Source organism: Tamandua tetradactyla, chromosome 18 (genome assembly GCF_023851605.1).
Source record: "Tamandua tetradactyla isolate mTamTet1 chromosome 18, mTamTet1.pri, whole genome shotgun sequence".
NCBI classification, from domain to species: Eukaryota; Metazoa; Chordata; class Mammalia; order Pilosa; family Myrmecophagidae; genus Tamandua; species Tamandua tetradactyla.
The window spans coordinates 15,617,299-15,624,146 of record NC_135344.1 but is presented as its reverse complement, the minus strand read 5'-3'; positions in this window follow the sequence as shown (position 1 = coordinate 15,624,146).

Below are 6,848 nucleotides of genomic sequence, written 5' to 3'. Positions count from 1 at the left end.
TAAAGTATTGTTCTGTTTTGGTAAAAATGTTATAAAAGTTTTTTCTTAAATAATCAGTGTAAAGACTTAAAAATATGTATTTATCACAATAACTTCTTATACTTTATGTTGACTTTATCATATCCATGATTTTTTTAAAATATCAAGCCCAGATTTTCTTGTCAGACACATTGTTTTACTCTGCTTCCCTAAAAGTGTTTGCAGTCAGCTGCAGGTTATCTTGCAAACCAAAAAGAGATTTTGAGAAAAAAGCATGACAAGTATATAAATTACGTTCTACCCAGTAACTAACATAATGCTAGTAAAGATATGAGGGGAAAAAATTAGATCTTGCTTTTAACTGAAGTGCTTCCATGTGTGGATTAGGCTCCTAGGGCTGTGCATGGTGTGAACCATCCTGAGTTATTGGCTAGACCTGTTACTGTGGCCCCTAAAATTATAAAGGTATTGGCTGCATTACATGAGTGTGTTCCAGAAGCAGAAGACAACATGCTGAAACTGCAAACACCTTTCCACCATAGACAGCTTTAGCTCTGCCTGCCAGGAAAAGCTCACTGGTTTTAGCTCTTCAGTGGACACTGCCTCCAGACTTGCTCTGTTGCATCACGCTGGAGCGTGCGGTCAGACAGGTGTATGGAACCCTGGAGCCCACCATCCTGTTTCTCTGAAGACCAACGATGCTGAAATACAACAACTGTACAAAGAACGTTCCTCCCAGAGCTACGATTGCCAGAGTGATGTGGTTCAAACTAAAAAGACACAATTAATGCTAAAGCCTACTTCTATGAGAGGCCAGCATAGGCAATATCATAAGCTTAACACCCAACGGAACTCAGGAAATAAACAAACTTGTGCACGAATTAGTATTAAATGTTGCACATATATACTGAATAAATTTAACAATATCTCTACAACACTAAGTCATTTGCAAAATAATATGGATCATATTAAAGATTATAGTAAACTGGACTTATTGCCTAAGTGGTTAATGAGTTCACCTATGAAATAGAGGATATCTTTTATTAGTGTGGCTTTTTTTCTGTTTGTCTTACTGGTGCCTGTATTGTGTGTGTAAATTTACGTCCAGAGGATCTTCTAGATTAATATAAGAACTTCTTCATCCTTGGTCAGCAGGAATTAATTACAGAAAAATTTGACCCTCACCCATTCTCCCTTTATAAGAAATGCTCACAAAACGCTGTTTCTTAAGAATAAGAAAATTTCACTTAAAAGGGGGGGAGGTTCAATGGGGAAAATTTGAAAACTTTCCCCCTAAGATCAGGAACAAGACAAGGATGTCCACTATCACCACTATTATTCAACATTGTGTTGGAGGTTCTAGCCAGAGCAATTAGACAACAAAAAGAAATACAAGGCATCAAAATTGGAAAGGAAGAAGTAAAACTATCACTGTTTGCAGACGATATGATACTATACGTCGAAAACCCGGAAAAATCCACAACAAAACTACTAGAGCTAATAAATGAGTACAGCAAAGTAGCAGGTTACAAGATCAACATTCAAAAATCTGTAGCATTTCTATACACTAGTAATGAACAAACTGAGGGGGAAATCAAGAAACGAATCCCATTTACAATTGCAACTAAAAGAATAAAATACCTAGGAATAAACTTAACTAAAGAGACAAAAAACCTATATAAAGAAAACTACAAAAAACTGCTAAAAGAAATCACAGAAGACCTAAATAGATGGAAGGGCATACCGTGTTCATGGATTGGAAGACTAAATATAGTTAAGATGTCAATCCTACCTAAATTGATTTACAGATTCAATGCAATACCAATCAAAATCCCAACAACTTATTTTTCAGAAATAGAAAAACCAATAAGCAAATTTATCTGGAAGGGCAGGGTGCCCCGAATTGCTAAAAGCATCTTGAGGAAAAAAAACGAAGCTGGAGGTCTCGCGCTGCCTGACTTTAAGGCATATTATGAAGCCACAGTGGTCAAAACAGCATGGTATTGGCATAAAGATAGATATATCGACCAATGGAATCGAATAGAGTGCTCAGATATAGACCCTCTCATCTATGGACATTTGATCTTTGATAAGGCAGTCAAGCCAACTCACCTGGGACAGAGCAGTCTCTTCAATAAATGGTGCCTAGAGAACTGGATATCCATATGAAAAAGAATGAAAGAAGACCCATCTCTCACACCCTATACAAAAGTTAACTCAAAATGGATCAAAGATCTAAACATTAGGTCTAAGACCATAAAACAGATAGAGGAAAATGTTGGGAGATATCTTATGGATCTTACAACTGGAGGTGGTTTTATGGACCTTAAACCTAAAGCAAGAGCACTGAAGAAGGAAATAAATAAATGGGAACTCCTCAAAATTAAACACTTTTGTGCATCAAAGAACTTCATCAAGAAAGTAGAAAGACAGCCTACACAATGGGAGACAATATTTGGAAACGACATATCAGACAAAGGTCTAGTATCCAGAATTTATAAAGAGATTATTCAACTCAACAACAAAAAGACAGCCAACCCAATTACAAAATGGGAAAAAGACTTAAACAGACACCTACCAGAAGAAGAAATACGGATGGCCAAGAGGCACATGAAGAGATGCTCAATGTCCCTGGCCATTAGAGAAATGCAAATCAAAACCACAATGAGATATCATCTCACACCCACCAGAATGGCCATTATCAACAAAACAGAAAATGACAAGTGCTGGAGAGGATGCGGAGAAAGAGGCACACTTATCCACTGTTGGTGGGAATGTCAAAGGGTGCAACCACTGTGGAAGGCAGTTTGGCGGTTCCTCAAAAAGCTGAATATAGAATTGCCATACGACCCAGCAATACCATTGCTAGGTATCTACTCAAAGGACTTAAGGGCAAAGACACAAACGGACATTTGCACACCAATGTTTATAGCAGCGTTATTTACAATTGCAAAGAGATGGAAACAGCCAAAATCTCCATCAACAGAAGAGTGGCTAAACAAACTGTGGTATATACATACGATGGAATATTATGCAGCTTTAAGACAAGATAAACTTATGAACCATGTAATAACATGGATGGACCTAGAGAATATTATGCTGAGTGAATCCAGCCAAAAACTAAAGGACAAATACTGTATGGTCCCACTGATGTGAACGGACATTCGAGAATAAACTTGAAATATGTCATTGGTAACAGAGTTCAGCAGGAGTTAGAAACAGGGTAAGACAATGGGTAATTGAAGCTGAAGGGATACAGACTGTGCAACAGGACTAGATACAAAAACTCAAAAATGGACAGCACAATAATACCTAATTGTAAAGTAATCATGTTAAAATACTGAATGAAGCTGCATCTGAGCTATAGGGTTTTTTTTGTTTTTGTTTGCTTGTTGGTTTGTTCGTTGTTGTTGTTTTTTACTATTACTACTACTTTTATTTCTTTTCTTTATATTAACATTTTATATCTTTTTCTGTTGTGTTGCTAGTTCCTCTAAACCGATGCAAATGTACTAAGAAACAATGATCATGCATCTATGTGATGATGTTAAGAATTACTGAGTGCATATGTAGAATGGTATGATTTCTAAATGTTGTGTTAATTTCTTTTTTTTTTTTCTTTCCGTTAATAAAAAAAATTAAAAAATAAAAAAAAATAAAAAAATAAAAAAATAATAAAAAAAAAAATCTGTAGCATTTCTATACACTAGTAATGAACAAACTGAGGGGGAAATCAGAAACGAATCCCATTTACAATTGCAACTAAAAGAATAAAATACCTAGGAATAAACTTAACTAAAGAGACAAAAAACCTATATAAAGAAAACTACAAAAAACTGCTAAAAGAAATCACAGAAGACCTAAATAGATGGAAGGGCATACCGTGTTCATGGATTGGAAGACTAAATATAGTTAAGATGTCAATCCTACCTAAATTGATTTACAGATTCAATGCAATACCAATCAAAATCCCAACAACTTATTTTTCAGAAATAGAAAAACCAATAAGCAAATTTATCTGGAAGGGCAGGGTGCCCCGAATTGCTAAAAGCATCTTGAGGAAAAAAAACGAAGCTGGAGGTCTCGCGCTGCCTGACTTTAAGGCATATTATGAAGCCACAGTGGTCAAAACAGCATGGTATTGGCATAAAGATAGATATATCGACCAATGGAATCGAATAGAGTGCTCAGATATAGACCCTCTCATCTATGGACATTTGATCTTTGATAAGGCAGTCAAGCCAACTCACCTGGGACAGAACAGTCTCTTCAATAAATGGTGCCTAGAGAACTGGATATCCATATGCAAAAGAATGAAAGAAGACCCATCTCTCACACCCTATACAAAAGTTAACTCAAAATGGATCAAAGATCTAAACATTAGGTCTAAGACCATAAAACAGTTAGAGGAAAATGTTGGGAGATATCTTATGGATCTTACAACTGGAGGCGGTTTTATGGACCTTAAACCTAAAGCAAGAGCACTGAAGAAGGAAATAAATAAATGGGAACTCCTCAAAATTAAACACTTTTGTGCATCAAAGAACTTCATCAAGAAAGTAGAAAGACAGCCTTCACAATGGGAGACAATATTTGGAAATGATATATCAGACAAAGGTCTAGTATCCAGAATTTATAAAGAGATTATTCAACTCAACAACAAAAAGACAGCCAACCCAATTACAAAATGGGAAAAAGACTTAAACAGACACCTATCAGAAGAGGAAATACAAATGGCCAAAAGGCACATGAAGAGATGCTCAATGTCCCTGGCCATTAGAGAAATGCAAATCAAAACCACAATGAGATATCATCTCACACCCACCAGAATGGCCATTATCAACAAAACAGAAAATGACAAGTGCTGGAGAGGATGCGAAGAGGCACATTTATCCACTGTTGGTGGGGATGTCAAAGGGTGCAACCACTGTGGAAGGCAGTTTGGCGGTTCCTCAAAAAGCTGAATATAGAATTGCCATACGACCCAGTAATACCATTGCTGGGAATATACTCAAAGGACTTAAGAGCAAAGACACAAACGGACATTTGCACACCAATGTTTATAGCAGCGTTATTTACAATTGCAAAGAGATGGAAACAGCCGAAATCTCCATCAACAGAAGAGTGGCTAAACAAACTGTGGTATATACATACGATGGAATACTATGCAGCTTTAAGACAGGATAAACTTATGAAGCATGTAATAACATGGATGGACCTAGAGAACATTATGCTGAGTGAGTCTAGCCAAAAACTAAAGGACAAATACTGTATGGTCCCACTGATGTGAACAGACATTCGAGAATAAATTTGGAATATGTCCTTGATAACAGAGTCCAGCAGGAGGTAGAAACAGGGTAAGATAATGGCCAATTGGAGTTGAAGGGATACAGACGGTGTAACAGGACTAGATAAAAAAACTCAAAAATGGACAGCACAATAATACCTAATCGTAAAGTAATCATGTTAAAACACTGAATGAAGCTGCATCTGAGCTATAGGTTTTTGTTTTGTTTTGTTTTGTTTTGTTTTGATTTTACTATTATTACTTTTATTTTTTTCTCTATACTAACATTCTATATCTTTTTCGGTTATGTTGCTAGTTCTTCTAAACCAATGCATATGTACTAAGAAATGATGATCATGCATCTATGTGATGATGTTAAGAATTAATGATTGCATATGTAGAATGGTATGATCTCTAAATGTTGGGTTAATTTCTTTTTTTCCGTTAATTAAAAAAAAAAAAAGATAAGGGATAATTGGAGCTGAAGGGATACAGACTGTACAACGGGACTGGATATAAAAACTCAGAAATGGACAGCACAATACTACCCAATTGTAATGCAATTAAGTTAAAATACTGAATGAAGCTGCATGTGAGGTATAGGTTTTTTTTTTTTTTCTTTCTATTATTGTTTTAATTCTTATTCTGTTGTCTTTTTATTTCTTTTTCTAAATCGATGCAAATGTACTAAGAAATGATGAATATGCAACTATGTGATGTTATTAAGAATTACTGATTGTACATGTAGATTGGAATGATTTCTAATTGTTTTGTTAATTCTTTTTTTAATTAATAAAAAAAAAAAAAAAAGGGGGGGGAGGTTGATGGCCAGGCAAATAAAAAATACTATATATAATCCTTTAGTATCATCACTTCACTCAAGGAGCTGTGAGTTATTTTCAGCATAAAAAGCCCTTGTTGAAATAGTTTACTGTTGGTCTAATCTCAATACACTCTATTCCCGGAAGCCCTCGCTTGCTCTGGCTGCAAGAGTGAAGCATACGGACTAATATCCGCAGCTTCCTCTTGAAGGACAAGATTAAAGGCTGAGTGAGTGGGCAACGAAGAAAGAAGGGCCAACCAGACAACAGACTATGCTGACCAAACAAAACGAAGCAAGAGACCGTTACCCAATTTTAATTAATCCTGTGACTTTTATTTAGGTTTATTTATTTATTTATTTATTTTCTGCTTTTTCTGGATCTTTGCCATATCTTTGTGTGTTTGGGATTATAAAAGCCCAAACCACCCTGCCCACGCCAAACTGGTCTTGGAAAGTCTTTCCTCCAGTTCCTTGATGATCAATCTTTAATATACTCACCTTCTCAGCAAAATAAGGAGAATCATTTCTCTGTTTGATACAGGGTCAGGCGGGCCTGACTATTTAGGACTGTGTTTTCTGATAACATCCTCTGGAGTGACACTTGTTTCAGCTGAAGCCGGAGAGGATTGCACAGTAGAGGCTTTGGTGCCCCTTAAGCCTAATTAAAGCTAAAATAAAAGATAGACTATGAACATCACTTTATTTAAAAGGAAATTCTAGTGTCAAATTGAAACTTAGGAAAGGTAAGCATTAAGAATC